This window comes from Balaenoptera ricei, chromosome 9 (genome assembly GCF_028023285.1).
Source record: "Balaenoptera ricei isolate mBalRic1 chromosome 9, mBalRic1.hap2, whole genome shotgun sequence".
NCBI classification, from domain to species: domain Eukaryota; kingdom Metazoa; phylum Chordata; class Mammalia; order Artiodactyla; family Balaenopteridae; genus Balaenoptera; species Balaenoptera ricei.
In genome coordinates this window covers 56,117,733-56,140,122 of record NC_082647.1, presented here as the reverse complement: position 1 = coordinate 56,140,122, position 22,390 = coordinate 56,117,733, and the positions used below count along the sequence as shown (strand labels likewise).

The following is a 22,390-nucleotide window of genomic DNA, read 5'->3' as shown; positions in this document are numbered from 1 at the left end:
AGAAAATAAAATCATCAAGAAAAAAGTAATTGTTTTCAGTGAGTCTTTATTAAAAAGTCATTCTGAGTAAATGATCACTTTCCCATTCTTGCAAATAATCCTTTTCATTGGAGTCTTGGGTGTCTCCCACTTTGATGCAATCAAGCCATTGGACTTACTGAAGAACATGTCTCATGTCAAATAGGTCATGGCTTGAGGAAGAGAAAGGGTAGGTCTGCAGAGGAGTAAGAAGAGTAGACCAGGTTGATGTGTGAGGGACAAAACAGTAAAGAGAATCATCCTATCTTGTTGCCCAGTTGCTCATAATGAGTCAACAAGTAGGCAGCCATCGTTAACTGGTGACAGAGTGAAAAGGAAATGGTAAATCAGGGAGGCTGGAGTGCTAGCACACCTGTGTGAAGTAAGCACTGGGACTCATTCCAGACACAACCACAAAAGGCTTTCAAGAGACACAGAGACGCTAAGGCACCCCTGAGATAGCTTGTGAAACGCTAGGTAAAATCCACCGTAAGCCTTCACTGCTAAAACTGAGACTGACAGGCAGGGTTCAATGGTATCAGCTACTTGAAAGCAAGAAATGTTAAAAATTTAGGGAACATGAGAACACAGGACCTGAGAGAAGATTTTGCCATTTTCATTAAAAGCATCGTGTCAGCTTGGTAATGCTTACAGACTTAGAAAAGCCACGCTGGGTTTCATAGGCCAGGGTTGTGAAGAAATCTATTCATTCGCTGAAACAACCACCTTTCTATATGTCCACTCAGCTTCTCTGTGTCTCAGTTTCTTCATCTGAATAGCAGCCGTGTTGTACACGATGTTATCTTTTCACATAGAATATTTAATTCATTCTCATAACACTTTGAGAGGTAGGTGTTATCATCTTTAATTAATAGATAAAATTGGGGCTCTGAGAGGTTGTTAGTCACTTCCCTAAAGTCACATAAACTGTCCTAAGTACACCAGACTCTCTATTTCAAGTTCTATCCTCTTTCTAGAATCCTACTGAAAACCAGAGATCAGCTCTCTGAGGCTTCTTTCAGCTCCAGAATTCCATGATTTTATGGGTTCTGTGTTTTTGAAAGCATGTCTGGTCCTTAATATTTTCCTCCCTTTATCCTGAAAGGGTTTAAATCATTGGAGGCAGATGACCCTCTCAAGCGGGGCTGTTTTTCCCTTTCCCCACCACTTCTTAATCCCTTTGTGTTCCAACCAGTTTAGAAGATCTGCAGGTGGGCCTGTTCCACTTAATGTTTAGATTGAGAGGCTTACCTCAGAAAAGAACCACAGAGCGTAAGTTAGCTTTGGGAAAGGATAATCCAGACAGCTGCTAACAAAAGTCAGGGGTAACTAGGGACAGTCTAGACCTCGTGGTCTTTTCTGGGTGAATGGGGAGTAGAGCAATCTGAATTTGCAAGTTCGATGAGATGATACTCCCTTACACCTGGGAAGAGGCCACCTCAATATCTTCCACATCCAGCAAGTCCTTCACATGGAAGGCAGATGAGCTCTGGAAAAAACAAACCATGTCTCTTCCTGACTGAAACATCTTCATAAGGTTTCAGCAACTTTTAGGAAAATCCAAAATCCCAAGCACAGCCTCCAAGCTCCTCCAGAACCTTACCCCTTGTTCTTTATTTTCCAGCCCTGACTCTCTCAACATCCTTATATTCACATTGTGCTGGAATTCCTGCTCTTCTTCTGACAAGTTGTTAGCTACTTGCTGTGGACTCCTCTCCATCATGTGAAATGCCCCAAGCCAGTAAGATCTAGACCAAAGCCATCTCCTCTATAAGCACCTCGAGTACTTGGCTCCTACTTTTGGTAAGATCAGCTACTTTGGATTATCATTCTATTTCTCTCCACCATGAGTTGTTTATTTTCTTGTCATGCTGCTGAGCTCACAAGAGGTGCTCAGTAAATGTTGGAGTAAATGTGTAAGTGTTAAGTCATTGTTCATGACAAAACATGTCAGGAGCGCAGCTGATATTTACACAGACTCCTCTCTTTTGAGTCATCTCAGCTGGTTCGGCTATGAATGTGTCTTGCCTCATCTAGTGTTGTACTGGGGGTAGCTGATTGATGCAATTTTAGAAGCTCTAGAAGCTCTCCTACAGTGAAGACCAAGGCATCTTACTTTTCTTGCACACGGTATGATACAGAGCACACAATGGACACTAGAAGGTGAGTAAGACATACATTTTACAACAGTGTATGAATTAACATGTGTATTGTTACAAAGACTCTGGGCCATATTTTCTCTCGAATGGTGATTTCTATGATGTCAAGGAGATACGAGGAATCCCACGAATTTTTCTACTTCCACATGCAGCTCAAGGAAAAAGCATGTAGCTTTGGTGTCATGCTAACCTGAGATTGAATCCTTCTCCACCAAGTATTGATATTAGTACAACCTCAGTCAACTTAGTCAATGGAGCTGAATGATGCAACCTACCTTATAAGGCTGTGGCAGTGAATGATTTGACATAGAGAAAGTAATTAGCACAGTGCCTGGTGCATATTAGCTGCTCAGCTCATTGTAGTATTTTTGTTTAAACCCCATCCTCCCTTCTTAATACGAAAACAAGACAGAATGAGAGACAAGGAAAATTATCCCTCTAAGATGCAGTTCAAAAAAGATCATTTAGATAAGGAGAGGAGACAAAATTGTCTACAGGTTCTATTTTAGAACAGGACATGGGTTCTCAATTCAGGAAAAATGTATTTTTTTTAAGTCATGTAGCTTATCTTGAGGCACATTTTTTTGGGTTTGTAAACATTAAAAATTTTTACCTTTATATTAAAAGCCAAGGTCAAACTATTTTCAGAGTACAGTGTTGGTTCCCTGAGTTATGGAGGGCTCTATGCTTAGTCTATGGCTCCATAAATATTAATGAAGGGTCTAGATACCAGATGCTAACGGCAGCGGTGCTGGGCTAGTTCTCATGCCTTATGCTTGCACCCAGAGGGGTTGGCTATGACTTCATGTTTAAAGAACTGAGCTTCATGATACAATATATCAGGAGATGTGATGTATGTCTTCCTGCTACTGAACAATGAACTCTATACAAACTCACAGCCATACACACATACACATATTTAAATCAGTAAAAACCAAACTGGCTGGATTTATACAACTGTTTATTTTGTGTCTGAGTTTCAGTTTTTCACTGGAACTACATTTTTTTGTTCTTAATCTGATTATTTTGCTAATGCCCAAAAAGCCTGTGGTAGCTTTTTCTGGGAAAAGCAGCTGCTTTCCCTAATTTCCCCCATCTTACTCCAAGGTTTCTCATACTTTTCAGTCACCGTAACTCCTTTCCCACTCCTCCCCCCATCCACACACGACACTCTCAGTTCACCTGTCTTCTGTTTTTTCATCTGACTGTGGAAGTGTTTCTTTAACAGTGATCTAAGAACCTTTGTATCTGCATGTGTCTTCCTGGGATATGCCTTCATATACACACAGACCTGAATAGATGTGCTGCCGGCTGCTGGTCAAGGGGTTGGGTACCATTTTCACACTGAGTGGGGATGAGCCGTCCTGTGCCTTCATCTTGCATTCACGATAAATACACTGGCCATAGGAATCATCGAGCTGTTTGGTAATTGAAACTCCAAAGCAAATCCAACACATATGCCTGCCCACACACTACCCCAAATTCATCATGCCCACACAACATCATTAGCTTGAAATTGCGAAATTATAACTGAAAATCACAAAGGAACTTAAAGAAATAACTGTTCACAATTTTACTCTTTAGCAGCAAGTAATAACTAAAACCCAGGAACCGTAAAAAGGACAACTGATTTGACAAAATAATCATCTGACTATAGCCTGACTTTTCCTTCTAAAAGAGTCTTACATGGTCATTAGATATTTTTTCTGTATCACGAAAAGGCAGGAAATAAATATATAAACACCCTTTAAAGAAATCCACTGTGGATGCATCCATGGGATTTATCACTAATATGACTTTCTAGAAGACAATATGAGAACATATATCCAAATTTCAAACGTTCATAATCTTCAAATCAGCAATTCTAGAAATTTATCTTAAAGATGTTATAAAAGTATACAAAGATGTATCCACAAGTACTTTTTAATAATGAAGAAAGAAACCGTATGATTAATACTAAGAAACCGTTTGAGAGAATGCTGTAGGACATAGTTATGGGCATGGGAATTTGAACATGTTATGTTTCTAAATGAAAAAAGGAGGTTTTTGAAAGAACATACGTATGTTTGTTTGTGCTTGTGTGTATTTGTGTGTACACATGCATAGAAAAAATATCTAGAAAGATATTTTTCAAAGTAAAGGAGTTATTATTGGTGGTAAGGTAAAGGTTATTTTTACTTACTTCTCTATACCTCTTTGCATTGTACATGCAAATTGTACTTTGCATTGTACATTCTCTGCTTTGCAAGAGAATGAAAGTAAAACTATTAAATTTGGGGAGGGGAGAGGAAATACATAACATTAGGGGACATACCAATATTAATGCCAAATTGACATGGTTAAAGTCCACTGTCAAAATGTATACCACAGAATCTCAGAAGCCAAGTACAGTTATTGAAAATCCCCTCTGTGCTCACCCAAGCCCAGTTATGTGGTGAAGACTAGGGGCAACCATGACTGTAGAAAAGACCTGGAGCTTTCCCAACGGTGTCACACCACACACAGCCTTGTCTCCTTAGTGATTTAATATTTGCCACCTCCCCCTGCCTTCCCCAATACTCATGGACAGGCTGCTGGCAATCGATGGTCTCTCTATTGCCAGAAAGATAAGCTGAGCTGTCAGGGGAGTGGAGGTGACAGTGAAGAGGGGTGTGTCCTGCGAGGCAGATGACATCCAGAAAAGCATGCCTACAGACGACATGCCTACCAAATCCAGAAGTGCACTTGCTCATTAGGACACAACCAGGCGAAACGTTCGATACAGGTTATTTAGCATCCATCGCAAAAAGTGAAACAGGTGCAGAAAAAATACCCAGCCTTTATTTTCTTCTCCTTTCTTTTTCCTCTCTCTCTCTCTCTCTCTGCCTCCCTGTCTCTCTTCCTCCCTTCCTCTCCTCATCTCTCTCAAGTTTCAGACATGTGTTATAACCTGTCATATGGGCCAAGCCATCCCTGGAGAGAGATGTTAAACCATTCTGAGTGGCAGCCTGTCATATTTAAATTTAAAAATTATAAGATAAATAAGTGCTAGGGTTGTAATGTACAATATGATAAATAGAACTAACACTGCCATATGTTATATATGAAAATTGTTAAGAAAGTAAATCCTAAGAGTTCTCGTCACAAGGAAAAAGAATATTTTTTCTATTTCTTTAATTTCGTATCTATATGAGATGATAGATGTTCACTAACTTATTGTGATAAACATTTCATGATGTATGTAGGTCAAATCATTATGTTGTACATGTTAAACTTATACAGTGCAGTATGTCAATTATATCTCAATAAAACTGAAAGATAGATAGATAGATAGATAGATAGATAGATAGATAGATAGGTGTGAAAACAAACAAAAAATGTTTCCCTTTCCACCTTGCATCCTGGTCCTGGAGATGGAGTAAGTCCGTTTTGCACACTCTTGACCAGCTTGACCATCCAGTCCGTTCCTCGCAACACTTCTGCAAGCATCTCCAATCTGATGTGCTGCCTTATTTCCAACCTGCCTTGAGCTCAGACACTCCACCAGGGCATATGATGGGCCAGTTAAAGCTGTACCCCAAGCAGAGACAGAGCATGTAGATTTTGTTTAAAAGAACACATGGCGATCCATTCAAGAGGAAATGTTGTCATCCTGGTCAGGTCTGGATCAAATCTGTGTTGGAGGACATGAAAGGAGACCTGACTACAACACATCACCATGCTAATGTACCCTAGTCGGGTACACCGCTATTTCTTGCCATTTTCTTTTTTCTCATATGAAGGTTGCCATCATTTCACACACATTTGGCAGTGATAAAGGTAGTTCCGTTACTAACCGTCTGGTAGGGGTTGGGGAGCAAGCATTTTATAACTGGGTTTCGACAACTTTGAATATACTTGCTTAGATCTCTCTCCATCCTAACTCTATCCTCTTTACATGACTTTTCTTCTTTAAATATAAATATGATGTCTTTCTCTGTGACACACAAACACACAAGTTCTGCACAAGTAGCCAGCGGATTGGAGACTCTGCTGCCCCATCCACAGTTGAATTTTAAAAATGGAATTAGGAAACTCAAACCATGATTCTCTCAAAGCAATTTGGAGATGAGCCATCACCAGACTGATGGGATGTAGGTGAAGCAACAACTCACTCTAAATGTTAGAAACCAGAAGTGGGGGAAAGACCCTGAAGCCCCAAGGCTCTGGAATTTCCATCACTCACTGATCCTGAGAAGTCCAGCCCACTCACTTTCAGACCTGGAACATGATGGCCAGTTCAAGGAGAGACCAAGGCTTGTAGTGCCTTTAAGTTTGTTGTGGCTGTTGTTTATGTGTTTTAAACGATATAGTTCTTAATGAGGTTATTTAGTGAAATGTTCATCTCCCTCTATGTTATTGCCATGTCACTCAATGGTGAAAGGGAAACAATCAAATATGCAGTAACTAAATATGCTGCTGGATTTTACAGACTTTCTCCCCTCCTTTCAGAAGGATTCTGTTACTTTCACCTCTCAGGTATGTTACAATGTGTGAGAAAGAAAAAAGGCGTAAGAACAAATAGCATTTACAACCAGCCAATCAAGCAATAGTAATTGGCAACATCATTCACAGATATTCACCTGCAGTGCTAAGCCACATAGAAATGAGTGAGATTAGTTCCATTTCAGTTACAATAACAACAGGAACCAGGCCCACATGTGTTTATCTTAGTGGAGACAGGGGACAAACGGCAAAGGAAGTCTAAATTCAATGATCAGACAGGAATAAAGCCCTCCTCCCCAAAATCAAAATGAGATAATTGCCAGGGGCAGCTTGCCTTGGGTTCTGAGAGTTAGGAAGCAAATATATTTGCAGAAAGAGCCATAGGGAAGCAAAACGAAAATAAATTGCTCCAGTTCTAGGCATTCTTTGACTCTTTCGGGCACTGGCTCTTTTTTACACAATCCTCAGAAGAATGGATGGTTCAGAAACAAAACAAAACAAAATAGAACATGTAAGGGACCATATCTGCATGGCCCTGAGTGAAAAAATTCAGGCTTCCCAAACTTGTGTCTATGGCGTAATAAAGGTTTTAAAATCTACCTTGCTATATTTCTAGTTCTTTTTCTCTACAACTGGGTCAAAACACAAAGAACACAAGTTGTAATAGAATTTTCTAAATTAATACTACACTGGAAAATAGAAATCAATGTTGGGAACTAAGAAAAACAAAAAAAGGAATGTCTATTTAGCTTCTATGCCACCCTGAAAACAAGCAACCCTGAAGAGATCTGTTCACTTGGATCTGATCTGAGAATTTGCAATTTACCTTTCCTTACCTCTGCCAAGTTAGTCCCACCCCTTCCTTCTACTCCCACTCATGGGCCCTTTATGATTTCCTCCCTCCTTTACATCTAAATGCAGAAGTGAAGTGTGAAAAGCTGTTTAAGTACTTAACTTACTGAGAAAGGAAACTAGCTGGCCATTTTTCATATTCCATGATATTAAAATAATTCATCTGAGTTTGCACTAATGACAGTAAATCTCTCGTGCTGACAAGCTGTGGTCAATTATCCTTTCTACAGCCTTTTAAAGCCGAAGCACTAGGAAATGTGTCAGTGTTGGAAACTCATGGCTTGCTAATTCAAACGAAGCAGCTAACCAGCCTGAGCAGCTCTCTCCACAGTGTACCACCAGGGTCCTTGCCCCCAAACAGCTCTCCTAGGGGCTTGCAAGTGCTGGGGCACTTCCGCTGCAATTTACATGTATGGGGGAAACGGTTTAAATAAAGTGGTGTGTTATTTATCTCTATAATGATGAGTTTAACAGCCACAATTAGGAAGGAAATTCTACAAGCCTGAACTCCAGTTACTTATTACTGCCACTGAAAGTCAATTAAAGTATCTAAGTAATTACAGGGATTGCGATCATCTGTCATCTGGTAAATCATATTAGAGGGAAGAGGCTCTTGGTTTGCTTTGAAAGTGTGTAATCTAGTCTCCATCATGTTTTCGGACAAGGGAGTGTGTGAGGGGGCATGCCCCCAACATCTGTGGGTCTGTTCACCTGGGAGAGCAACAGAAGTGTTCACTGGATTTCCATCCAACCTCAGCAGCCGAGCGAAGAAGCAAGAGTCATCCAGGAGGTGGGTGGGAGGTGCCCACTTTGCCAGATAAGCCACCCAAGGACATTGCTCTTCAACTCAGGAGCCTCTAGTGGCACCTTGTTCCTTCTGGAACTCCTACTATACCAGGTCCTTGTTCCTTTGCCCACTGCAAGGCCACCAGCTCCCTGACTACCTCCCAGTGCCTTCTTTAGTCATCCTGGTGAGCTCGCTGTCTCATAAACGTTATCATCATGATTTAAACGACTTCTGTGCTTTTTCTCAGACTGTTACTTAAGATGCATTCCTTCCCTCTCTTCTGTCTATCAAAACCGTCTTCACCCTTCAAGGCCCAGCCAGAGTCCTGACCTCTCCCTGATGCGGATCCAATACCAGACCTCTCCTTCTATGAGTTGCCTGTGGAATTCCAAATTTATTGCTCAGTGGTTCTCAGATTGTGAACACTAGCAGGGGCTACATCTTAAGTTTCCGCTTCCTACCCAGCATCTGGGATACATTTACACCCCCAATGTGGTAACTTCCTGATCCTTGATTTCTGTGGTTGCTGTAGTTTAGTCTCATGTTTGGTGAAATGTCTTGATCAGACCTAGCTGGTATTCCTTCATTTATTCACACCTTCCTTCCTTCAGCAGCATGTTTTGAATGGCTTACTTAGAGCAGGACACCAGAACCATGGCTTCTAAGTTTGAATCCAGTGCTTCCTCTCCAACCATAACGCCCTGATGGGAAACTGTTTGCTCACACCACCGTGCACAAGTCAAGGAGTGTCTCAGTGCTCATCATTCCTTCGCCGGCCAACGCTTGCAGGGAAATCATCATAAAAGCACATGGAAATATAGAAAGAATGAGCTCCATCTCCCCTGTGGTTCCACACTGCTCTCCTCAGAGCATTCTCAGTCCGAGCCAGGAGACAAAGAGAAGAAAATGTTTTTAAATGACCTTCCACATGACTTCAGGGCTTACACAGGGTTCAAGTGTGGTGCAAGGGATGGGCAAAACTCAGGTCAGCCAGCTATGCTAGGGTCAGCCAGACATTGGGGTCGACTGGCCATGCTTGGGTTGAATCAAGAACACCTTGCTGTTCTTCACATCCCAAGACAGATATTGGAATTTTAACTTTCCTTTTTGCAACCTCTTTATGTTTTGAAAATTCATTTCATCTTGGAGTGAGACTTCCCAGAAGATCTCTTTTCCAATTCTCCCCTTTCATAGCATGTCCTTTGGTAGCCCCTGTTCTTCACCTGTGGTGTTTAGACTTCATATTTCCACTAGCATTTGCCCCCAACATGTTGTTTGTGTAAAAAAAAATATTCTGCATGAGTCCAAGGAAACTGACCAGGAAGAAACATGAAATCCAACTGATGGGAAAATCTACAAAATGTTTTCTTTAAAGCTTCTCACTATTTTCTGCAGGAAATATTGCCCATAACAAAGCAGTGAAAATAGAATTGAAAATAAAGGCAAGACTGACAAGTTCAACAACATCGGACCATATCAAAGGACTGCTGAAAACCCTTCAATGGCTCGAGCTCTCTGATAGTAGCTGGTGTATTACAGTGAAACTACTGTACCTGCATCTAACACCCACACCACCAACATGTAGAGCCTAAGTTCAGTACAGGCCAGGATTGTGCTGTGTGTCTCCCTGGTGGCTAGCACGGTGCCTGGCACACAGTATGCCCTCAGTAAATATTTATACAGTGAATATTTGGTCACCATTTGGTTATATAAATACCATGTGTTAGGTGTGGAGGTTTTTTTTTTTTAATTAATAGCTACTTTATTTATTTATTTATTTAGCTGTGTTGGGTCTTTGTTTCATGCGAGGGCTTTCTCTAGCTGTGGCAAGTGGGGGCCACTCTTCATCGCGGTGCGCAGGCCTCTCAGTATCGCGGCCCCTCCCGTTGCGGGGCACAGGCTCCAGACGCGCAGGCTCAGCAGTTGTGGCTCACGGGCCCAGTTGCTCTGTGGCATGTGAGATCTTCCCAGACCAGGGCACGAACCCGTTTCCCCTGCATTAGCAGGCAGATTTTCAACCACTGCGCCACCAGGGAAGCCCAGGTGTGGAGGTTTTAAAGTACTAAGATACACGGTTCTCATCTTTAAGAAGTTCAAACCCTGGCACTGTGATTCTCAAGCTTGAGTGAGCATCCGAATTGCTCAGGAAGCTCTAAAAGTACAGATTTCCAGGCCTTACCCCCAGAGATTCTAATTCAGTAAGACTGGGTAGGGACCCAGAATTCTATACTTTCAATAAGCCTCCAGACATCTCTGATGATCAGCCAGACTGGGAACTCTTGGACTAGTGGGTGGTAATAAAAGCCTTGTTTTTACATTTCTTTTCCCAAATATGAAGTATTTTCATACCCCTCCTCTCACTTGATTCTTACTCTCTGAGCGAGGTAGAAACCCTGCAGTTTATGAGTGAGGACATGAAGTGCAGAGAGGTCACATGGTTGGCGAAGTCAAAATCTGGATTTGAACCCAGGATTTCCATCCACAAGCTCAGCACTGTTTCCTTCTCACTCCCTCCCTCTTGAGAGTGATGACCCAGGTTAGCTCTGTTGGGTAAAGAGCAACAAACCATATGGGTCATCGTTAAATGGACAGCCAGTATATTCAGGTCTCTCTCCTAGGTTCTTTGGGAAAGACAGAGTGAGAGGAAAATATTGCCTTCTTCACCTGCCCCACCCCCCATCCTCCACCCTTCGCCTTGGAGAATCACATTGGGAAAAAGAATTGACTATGGAGACAGGCTCTCTCAGTGATGCCTAGTAATGAAGGTTATTTCCTTATAGGTATGTTTTACCTAGAAAATAAATCAACTGAGAAAGTCAATCCTACTGGGTGGAATAAGCTCAGTTCACACTCTGCAAGGTCCCTTGACAGGGACCACATAATGAACTAGGCAGCAAACCAAATGCAATCCTTTACCTGAATGTGGCTCATGAACCCAGTCCTCTTGCTTCCCTCTGGATTGTTACCTAGCTCATCTTGCTTCACTCTTCTACCTGTGGTGTGGTTTAGATAAGTCATTAAAGGATTTATTTCATTATTATCATATAATCCAACATGACATTAACAGTGCATTTGACAGCAGATAGATGAAAATTACAGCTTCCTTTCTGGATTAGTAACACAACAAGTTTCATTTTGAAATGACAAGCTGTGAGAGAGCAGTGTCAGCAAAAGTTCCCTCCATTTTCCATGGAGGTACAGGGCCTGAAGCTTTTCCCTGCCACATCCCTGACAAGAAAAGGCCAGGGGTTCAATAGTGTGGATGCTGAGCTATCCCATCATTCAAGGACGTGGACCCTTCAGGCTGTGTCTGAGAGTGAAACAAGCCTCTGTGAAGCATACAGAGGGCTTGTGTTGACCACAGAAAACAAGGGAGTGGGTATGGGGAGACAAGTCACTAGAAAAATAAGCAGAAACAAATGATCTCCTTTAAATTCTGCTTGGAAGTGTTTCTGGGTGGAGGAGCTTCTCATGAAGGTCTTTTGGTTTTTCTACTCAGAGACAACTTTCTTTCATGTGCTGGCACCAAGTATTACCTGAGGAAGTTTGGGAAGGGAGATAGAAAAGGAAAAGGCTGACAATTTGCCTAGCCATTTATCAGAGCATAGGTACTCAAGCAAAATAACCAATGGCCCTTATTTCCTTACACTTACAATTGGAAATTAACAACTCTGAAAGGGCAGTTTTGAAGAAGGCTGCATTCTGTGATGGTTCTTCCTTTAGCATCTCCTGGGTTGGGATTTTCCAGCTTCAGCATACTAAAATCAGATCTCACTGGGTCGATTGAATTATACACACAAATATACAAATTCAGGACACCTTTTAAGTAATCAGTTTGAGACACTGATCCTTGATGGGAACCCTTCTCCTTTTAAATTGAGCTTTACAGCCAATGGTATGTTTATTTTAACCACAAGATATGTATCTACTGACTCTATTATTGCATAGCCCAGAGGAAGGTGCCACTAGGACACGATCTCATTCTAGCAGTGGCAGCAAAGCTGGCTGGGGAACAGAGCCTGAAGGGGTCTAGGATAACTGAGGCAGAAGAACTGATAAGTGACCTGGAAGATAAGAGAGTGGTAATAACTACCACAGAGAAGAATAAAGAAAAAGGAATGAAAAGAACTGAGGACAGCCCCAGAGACCTCTAGGATAATATTATACACACCAACATTTGAATTATAGGGATCCTAGAAGAAGAAGAGAAAAAGAAAGGGACTGAGAAAATATTTGAAGAGATTATAGTTGAAAACTTCCCTAATATGGCAAAGGAAATAGTCAATCAAGTCCAGGAAGTGCAGAGAGTCCAGTACAGGATAAATCCAAGGAGAAACACCCGAAGACACATATTAATCAAACTATTAAAAATTTTAATAGTTTAATAAAAAGTTTAATATCAGTTAAATATCAAAAATTAAATACAAAGAAAAAATATTAAAAGCAGCAAGAGAAAAGCAACAAATAACATACAAGGGAATCCCCATAAGGTTAACAGCTGATCTTTCAGCAGAAACTATACAAGTCAGAAGGGAGTGGCAGGACATATTTTAAATGATGAAAAGGAAAAACCTACAACCAAGATTACTCTTCCCAGCAGGGATCTCATTCAGTTTGACAGACAAATTAAAATCCTTATAGACAAGCAAAAGCTAAGAGAATTCAGCACAACCAAACGAGCTTTACAACAAATGCTAAAGGAACTTCTCTAGGCAGGAAGCACAAGAGAAGGAAAAGACCTACAATAACAAACCTAAAACAATTAAGAAAATGGGAATAGGAACATACATATCGATAATTACCTTGAATGTAAATGGATTAAATGCTCCCACCAAAAGACACAGGCTGGCTGAATGGATACAAAAACAAGACCCATATATATGCTGTCTACAAGAGACCCACTTCAGACCTAGAGACACATACAGACTGAAAGTGAGGGGACGGAAAAAGATATTCCATGCAAATGGAAATCAAAAGAAAGCTGGAGTAGCAATTCTCATATCAGACAAAATAGACTTTAAACTAAAGACTATTACAAGAGACAAAGAAGGACACTATATAATGATCAAGGGATCGATCCAAGAGGAAGGTATAACAATTGTAAATATTTATGCACCCAACATAGGAGCACCTCAATACATAAGGCAAATACTAACAGCCATAAAAGGGGAAATCGACAGCAACACAATCATAGTAGGGGACTTTAACATCCCACTTTCACCAATGGACAGATCATCCAAAGTGAAAATAAATAAGGAAACACAAGCTTTAAATGATAAAAAGTGGACTTAATTGATATTTATAGAACATTCCATCCAGAAACAACAGAATACACTTTCTTCTCAAGTGCTCAAGGAGCATTCTCCAGGATAGATCATATCTTGAGTCACAAATAAAGCCTTGGTAAAGTTAAGAAAATTGAAATCATATCAAGTATCTTTTCCAACCACAACGCTATGTACCTAGATATTAATTACAGGAAAAATCTGTAAAAAAACAAACACATGGAGGCTAAACAATACACTACTAAATAAGAGATCACTGAAGAAATCAAAGAAGAAATCCAAAAATACCTAGAGACAAATGACAATGAAAACACAATGACCCAAAACCTATGGGATGCAGCAAAAGCAGTTCTAAGAGGGAAGTTTATAGCAATACAATCCTAACTCAAGAAACAACTCAAATAAAAAACCTAACCTTACACCTAAAGCAATTAGAGAAAAGAAGAACAAAAAAACCCCCAAAGTTAGGAGAAGGAAAGAAATCATAAAGATAAGATCAGAAATAAATGAAAACATAATGAAGGAAATGATAGCAAAGATCAATAAAACTAAAAGCTGGTTCTTGGAGAAGATAAATAAAATTGGTAAACCATTAGCCAGACTCATCAAGAAAAAAAGGGAGAAGACTCAAATCAATAGAATTAGAAATGAAAAAGGAGAAGTCACAACTGACACTGCAGAAATACAAAGGATCATGAAAGATTAATAATACAAGCAACCATATCCCAATAAAATGGACAACCTGGAAGAAATGGACAAATTCTTAGAAAAGCACAACCACCCGAGATTGAACCAGGAAGAAGCAGAAAATATAAACAGACCAATTACAAGCACTGAAATTGAAACTGTGATTAAAAATCTTCCAACAAACAAAAGCCCAGGACAGATGGCTTCACCGGTGAATTCTATCAACATTTAGAGAAGAGGTAACACCTATCCTTCTCAAACTCTTCCAAAATATAGCAGAGGGAGGAACACTCCCAAACTCATTCTATGAGGTCACCATCACCCTAATACCAAAACCAGACAAAGATGCCACAAAAAAAGAAAACTACAGGCCAATATCACTGATCAACATAGATGCAAAAATCCTCAACAAAATACTAGCAAACAGAATTCAACAGCATATTAAAAGGATCAAACAGCCTGATCAAGTGGGGTTTATCCCAGGAATGCAAGGATTCTTCAGTATACACAAATCAATCAATGTGATAAACCATATTAACAAATTGAAGGAGAAAAATCATATGATCACCTCAATAGATGCAGAGAAAGGTTTTGACAAAATTCGACACCCATTTATGATACTACTCCAGAAAGTAGGCATAGAGGGAACTTACCTCAACATAATAAAGGCCATATATGACAAACCCCCAGCCAACATCATTCTTAAGGTTGAAAAACTGAAACCATTTCCAAAACCATTTCCAGTTTTCCAAAAACTACGATCAGGAACAAGACAAGGTTGCCCACCCTCACCACTATTACTCAACATAGTTTTGGAAGTTATAGCCACAGCAATCAGAGAAGAAAAAGAAATAAAAGGAATCCAAATCAGAAAAGAAGAAGTAAAACTGTCACTGTTTGCAGATGACATGATACTATACATAGAGAATCCTAAAGATGCTACCAGAAAACTACTAGAGCTAATCAATGAATTTGGTAAAGTAGCAAGATACAATATTAATGCACAGAAATCTCTTGCATTCCTATACACTAATAATGAAAAATCTGACAGAGAAATTAAGGAAACACTCCCATTTACCACTGCAACAAAAGAATAAAATACCTAGGAATAAACCTACCTAAGGAGACAAAAGACCTGTATGCAGAAAACTATAAGACACTGATGGAAGAAATTAAAGATGATACAGACAGATGGAGAGGTATACCATGTTCTTATAGATTGGAAGAATCAACATTGTGAAAATGACTATACTATGCAAAGCAATCTACAGATTCAATGCAATCCCTATCAAACTACCAACGGCATTTTTCACAGAACTAGAACAAAAAATTTCACAATTTGTATGGAAACACAAAAGACCCTGAATAGCCAAAGCAATCTTGAGAAAGAAAAACGGAGCTGGAGGATTCAGGCTCACTTATTTCAGAGTACACTACAAGGCTACAGTAATTAAGACATTATGGTACTGGCACAAATACAGAAATATAGATCAATGGAACAGGATAGAAAGCCCAGAGATAAACCCATGCACATATGGTCACCTTATCTTTGATAAAGGAGGCAAGAATATACAATGGAGAAAAGACAGCCTCTTCAATAAGTGGTGCTGGGAAAACTGGACAGCTACATGTAAAAGAATGAAATTAGAACACTTCCTAACAGCATACACAAAAATAAACTCAAAATGGATTAAAGACCTAAATGTAAGGCCAGACACTATAAAACTCTTAGAGGAAAACATAGGCAGAACACTCTATGACATAAATCACAGCAAGATTCTTTTTGACCCACCTCCAAGAGAAATGGAAATAAAAACAAAAATAAATAGGACTTAATGAAACTTAAAAGCTTCTGCACAGCAAAGGAAACCATAAACAAGACGAAAAGACAACCCTCAGAATGGGAGAAAATATTTGCAAATGAAGCAACTGGCAAAGGATTAATCTCCAAAATTTACAAGCAGCTCATGCAGCTCAATATCAAAAAACAAACAACCCAATCCAAAAATGGGCAGAAGATCTAAATAGACATTTTTCCAAAGATAATATACAGATTGCCAACAAACACATGAAAGGATGCTCAACATCACTAATCATTAGAGAAATGCAAATCAAAACTACAATGAGATATCATCTCACACCAGTCAGAATGGCCATCATCAAAACATCTATAAACAATAAATGCTGGAGAGGGTGTGGAGAAAAGGGAACCCTCTTGCACTGTTGGTGGGAATGTAAATTGATACAGCCACTATGGAGAACAGTATGGAGGTTCCTTAAAAAACTAAAAATAGAACTACCATACGACCCAGCAATCCCACTACTGGGCACCCTGAGAAAACCATAATTCAAAAAGAGACATGTACCACAATGTTCATTGCAGCTCTATTTACAATAGCCAGGACATGGAAGCAACCTATGTGTCCATTGACAGATGAATGGATAAAGAAGATGTGGCACATATATACAATGGAATATTACTCAGCCATAAAAAGAAGCAAAATTGGGTTATTTGTAGTGAGGAGAATGGACTGTCCTACAGAGTGAAGTAAGTCAGAAAGAGAAAATTACTGTATGCTAACACATATATATGGAATCTAAAAAAAAAAAAAAGGTTCTGAAGAACCTAGGGGCAAGACAGAAATAAAGACACAGATATAGAGAATGGACTTGAGGACACAGGGAGGGGGAAAGGTAGCTGGGACGAAGTGAGAGACTGGCATGGACATATATACACTACCAAATGTAAAATAGATGGCTAGTGGGAAGCAGCTGCATAGCACAGGGAGATCAGCTCTGTGCTTTGTGACCACCTAGAGGGGTGGGATAAGGAGGGTGGGAGGGAGACTCAAGAGGGAGGAGATACGGGGATATATGTATATGTATTGCTGATTCACTTTGTTTTACAGCAGAAACTAACACACCATTGTAAAGCAATTATACTCCAATAAAGATGTTAATAAATAAATGTTATTCTGTAATTCTACTACAAAATGAGTTAGAATTTCGGAACATGTCTGAAAATGACATTGTCCTCTTAAATGATATTCTACTGAGACAATCTTTTTTAAGGTTTCACTAATTTGGACCAAGAAAAATTAATTTTCTAATATTTAAATTATGACAGTTAACTAAAATGACCTTAGTGTGTAGCTAGCTTCTATTTTTATTAACATTATATTATTGTATATGTATTTTAAGTCTTGGTTCCTCCATGAAAAACTAACGTATTAATGACAGTTTTAAATGTGAAAGGTAAAATGCCCTGTTTCTTTATTGTTGAAAATAAAAAGACATGTCCCTGCATCAGGGTATTGGTGAAGCAACCTACTAGTCAAGTAAGAGTAGAAGTTTTTCAAAATGTTGTTGCAAATTTTTGTTTGGGGGAAATAATTTGGGAGAATTTTTGGAAATAGTCTGAAATGATGTGGAATCAGGCCTGGTAGATAGAGTGGGTTATAAAACTTTGTAATAATATTTTGGATGATTTGTAACTATAATGAAGAGACCAGTTTTTCTTTTGGCTCAGAGATGCTCTACCAAAGAGAAATTTTGAAAATGTTTGGAGAAAGGGCAGTACCAGTGGAAGACACAATACATGTGTCCTCATGCATGACTGCCTTGAGGCGGCTCTCATTTGAACTTAAAGATTATGAGATGTTTGCTTACAAATCATCAGTTCAAGAACAGGATGGGAGAGGTTATGTTTATGTTTTAAAAATCTGATTATCAAAGGTAAGAAGTTTCATTTTTTAAGAAAATGAAAACACTTTTTTTTGCAAACAATACCAGAGTGAAATTATTCTAAGATCACATCTTAGGCAAATACTCCTAAGAACGCTTTTTATTTTCTAGATTAAAAAAAAAAGATCCCACACACCCAACATTCCTCTCTATGCCTAAGAAATTAATTTCTCACCACTTTGGGTGATAGCAGCAAAAGTCATTCTGGGGTTAATCAAAAATTTTAAGACAAGGGATATATGACATGGGAACACTGGTATATACAGGCCATGATTATCTAAGAAGTGTACATAAGTAACTAAGCTGTCCATTAAAAACTTAAAAAAAAAAAAAGGCTGGAAACTTGGCAAAATCTGTGATTTAAAAGCAGTTGATGTTAGTTGTCTTCATTTTTAATACATTTATCTGTTACGATGCATCAGAGAAATTCTCTCTGAATATATCCATTTTACAAGTTTATTGTGGATAAAGTAGACCTAAATAAAGCTGCATATATTTAAGTATACAATTTAATGTTTGTTGGATGTAAACATCCATGAAATCATCACCACAATCAGTATTGTGAATACATCTGTCACCCCCAAAAGTTTCCTCATTCCCCTCTGTAATTCATCCCTCCCCAGACAACCACGAATTTGCTTTCTGTCACTATAGATTCTGTTACAAGATTTTATATAAATGGAGTCATTCCATATCTACTCTCTTTTGTCTGGCTTCTTTCACTCAGCCTAATTATTCTGAGATTCATCTGTGTTGTTGTATGTATCAGTATTTTATTCTTTTTTATTATTATTTATCCCTTTTTATTCTACTTATTCCAGATATTTCTATTTATTTATTTAATTTCCTTTTATGGATATACCAGAGTTTGTTTATCCATTTACCTGTTGATGCTCATTTGAGATGTTTCCAGTTTTTAATTTTTATTCAAAGCTGCTATGAACATTTATGTACAAATCTTTGTATAAACATATGATTTCTTTTCCCTTGAGTTGTAGTTAAGTGTACGTTTAAATTTTTAAGAAACTGCCAGTTTTCCAAAGCAGTTGTACCCTTTCTCATTTCCACCAGCAGTGTATGAGATTTCTGGCTCCTTCTTATCCTCCCCAGTACTTGGTACAGTCAGCTTCTTTCAGTCTTAACCCTTCTAATGCGTGTGAAGTGATATCTCATTGTGGTTTTGATTTGCATTCCCCTGATGGATAATGATGTTGAACTTCTTTTCATGTTTTTATTTGGCATCAATATTTCTTCTTTAGTGAAGTGTCTGTTCAAATTTTACCAATTTTCACTGGGTTGCTTATCTTGTTAATTAGTCATGAGTTCTTTATATAGCTTAGACACAATTCCTTTGTCAGATATATATCTTGTAAATATTTTCTCCTAGGCTGTGGCTTTCATAACAATGTTGTTTGAAGAGCAAAACTTTTAACTTTTGATACAGTCTCATTTACTGACTTTTTTCTTTTGGGGTTGTGCTTTCAGTGTCATGTTTTAAAGTCTTTACCAAATTCAAGGTCGCTAAGATTTTCTCCTATGTTTTCTTCTAGAAGTTTTATAGTTTTAGCTCTGACATTTAGGACTATGAGCCATGTTGAGTTAAATTTTATGTGTGATATCAGTTAAGAGTCAAGGTGTATTTTATTTCATTTTTGCATAAGGCTACCCAGTTGTTCCATCATTTAACCTCAGTGGACTATAGTTTCCTCATTTGTAAAATGGGATTACATCTTCCATCTCGAAAGTTTGTTATGGAAACTAAATAAAACAATATATGTACAGTGCCTAGGACCTGATAGGCACTTAATAAATATAATTTCCTTCCTATACACCCTCCCCAAAAAAAACTCTTAAAAAAACTATGGAATACTACTTACTGTGTATTAGAAAATGATTTATCACTTAGTACAAGATTTAAATAAAGATACGAGCAAAGAATTAATAAACTCTTGAAAGTTTGGTGCTAGAAAGGTTTTCAAAGCTTATTTCATCCAACCCTGTCCTTTCAAGATGGAGAACATGAAACCTGAGGGCTGACATGATTCACCCAAGGTCATTCACCAAGATGGTGGCAAAGATGGGCTAGAACCCAACCCCTTAGCCCTCATCTCAACTCTTCCTCATCATTACTTAATTGAAAGGAGGGCTACAAACAAATTTTTCAGAGTGAAAAATCACCACATACATTGAAATAGAACAGTTTTAAAAGAGACATATAGTAATTTCCTCACAAGATTATTACTAATTACATCTAGTAGCCTGAAAGTGTTAGCACACAATCTTCTATCCAACAAAATTGAATTCATTATAGGTGGCTATTAAAATATTTGGGAATAAGTGTTAGGAGTAGATTCACAACATTATTGAGAGTTGTTTTAATGAATAAAAAAAGGAAAATATTTATATGTTTGGCTATGTGAAAATTAAAAATTTTGCCTAACAGAAGACATCATAAATTAGAATTTTAAAAAATGAGACAAATTAGAAAAAAGTGGCAAGCTATATTAAGAGCTTGATTGATACACTTAATATATGATGGACTATCACGGATCCAGGGAAAACATGAAGACCCCAGCAGAAAATAGGCAAGGGGTACATACAAGTGTGTCCCAGATAAACACACATAACCATTAAGCAGAAGGAAAGAGTCTCTACCCACTAACATTTAGAGATCATATCTGAAAAAATGAGATATATATTTACATCAGAGATTGCCAAAAATTTAAAGAGTAATAATACCCCACACCTTGGTGAGGGTGTGGAAAAAGGGCCCCTTTCATGTATGCTGTTGCTGTGAGCCTAGTATTGACACAACTTTCCTGGAGGGCAATTTGGTAATTTCTATGAAAAATTCCATGAAATGATTGACCCAGAAATGCCATTTCCATGAATTTATCTTATAAAAATACCTACCCAAGTGCCTCAAGATATTTTTATTAAGACATACATTGCAGGCTGGGTTGAATATCAAAAACTGAGAAACCAGCAAAATGTCCACTCACCAATGAATAGTGTAAAAATAAATAGAGGGATGATGCATTCGTATGGCATGCTCTGCTGTTCTCAGAAGAATGAAGTTGCTCTATATATACCACCTGGAAAAGGGTCAATGACGCATTAAGTGAAAAAGCAAATTGTAAAGATGTGTAGGCTGATCCTACTTTGTAAAAGCGGGGAAGGGAGAAATAGGTATTTGAATATACATGGAAGAAAGCTTTACTCGGACTCCTTAGTTAAAAGTGACAGAATGAGGAGGAACTAGCATAAGCCAGAAGGAATTGTTTGGCTCCCATCACTGGGAACCCACAGGTACAGTTAGCCCAAGAGTTAGCTGGATCTGGGGGCTCAGGCAACGTTCTCATCGTCTCCCACTGATTCTGCCTCCCTCCATGTTTCGTCCTCATTCTTTTTCATCCCAGACAGCTGCCTCCCTCATGCAGCTCAAAAATATGGCCACTGGTAATCTAACTTCAGATTTTCCTAGTAGAATGACCTGCAAGAGTAAGAGACAGAATTTCCTGCCACGTCCCGCAGGAACCACAGCTAGGACTCTGACATTTCCGTCCCACTCCCGTTAGGAATCAAGCCTTTTCCTGAAGCAATGACTTGGGTCGGGGGCCAGGGCTCATTCTCAGCGGCAGGTGAAGCTCCTGATTCCATCTCTGGGAGCAGTGGGAGCTCAAGTGTGGGCTCAGACTGGGGGCCAGTGGTTCCCCACAGGGAGGACTTCTACTAAACAACCAGTATCTACTACACACTGGACATCTTTAATAACAATAACGTTAGGAAGTGGGTTATTATTGTAATTGAAAAATGCAAAGGTTGGGACTACAGAAAATGGTATAAAAAACAAACAGCAAACCAGGAGTCCTATCTCACCTCTAATCAGGTGCCCTTTTCAAGATTTAAAAGAACAAAGACACACACACACAGAGGCACATTTTTCCCTTATTTTGTCAAAATGTGGCATAGGTCTTTCTTGCCAACAAAGTAGTTAATTTCTTCTGGAAAGATACCGGGGAAGGAATTTTTACTGAAGAGGCTGATTCAACCTTTTCTGCGAGCAGAGACTCTTAGAGTTTGTGAGATAAGTGAAGGGAACGTACAGGCCCGGGTGAGTGCTGAGGTGGCTCTGTGTGAGCTTGTCCTGGAGCCCCCTCAGGGCAGGAAGATTGGAGGGTAAGGCCAGCCCCAGGCTTTCTGACAACTTCTGAACGGGCGGTAAATGTCCCCAGAATGGATTTTTCTCTCCAGAAAGCAGTCAGTGCACTCTGTCTGTCACACTTGCCGCTGACTGCCTTCTCCCCATCACCCCCCACTGCCACCTCCCAATAAGTCCGTCAAAGAGAAACCAGGAATCAGGAATGCAAGACCTAACAGTTAAACTCATTAGC

General features: G+C 39.2%; 1 protein-coding gene across 12 annotated transcripts in view; it reads left to right on the top strand.

Moving 5' to 3' along the window:
- Positions 1-22,390, top strand: part of MTERF1 (mitochondrial transcription termination factor 1) — a 589,841-nt gene that overhangs the window by 408,616 nt on the left and 158,835 nt on the right. For 11 of the 12 annotated variants that reach the window (XR_009505037.1, XR_009505036.1, XR_009505035.1 and 8 more), the window contains one exon: positions 1,643-1,821. The exons of the other annotated variant lie outside the window; for it this stretch is intronic. The gene's annotated coding sequence lies outside the window, so the exon portion shown is untranslated. The remainder of the gene's footprint in view (positions 1-1,642; positions 1,822-22,390) is intronic. 12 annotated transcript variants of the gene reach the window in all.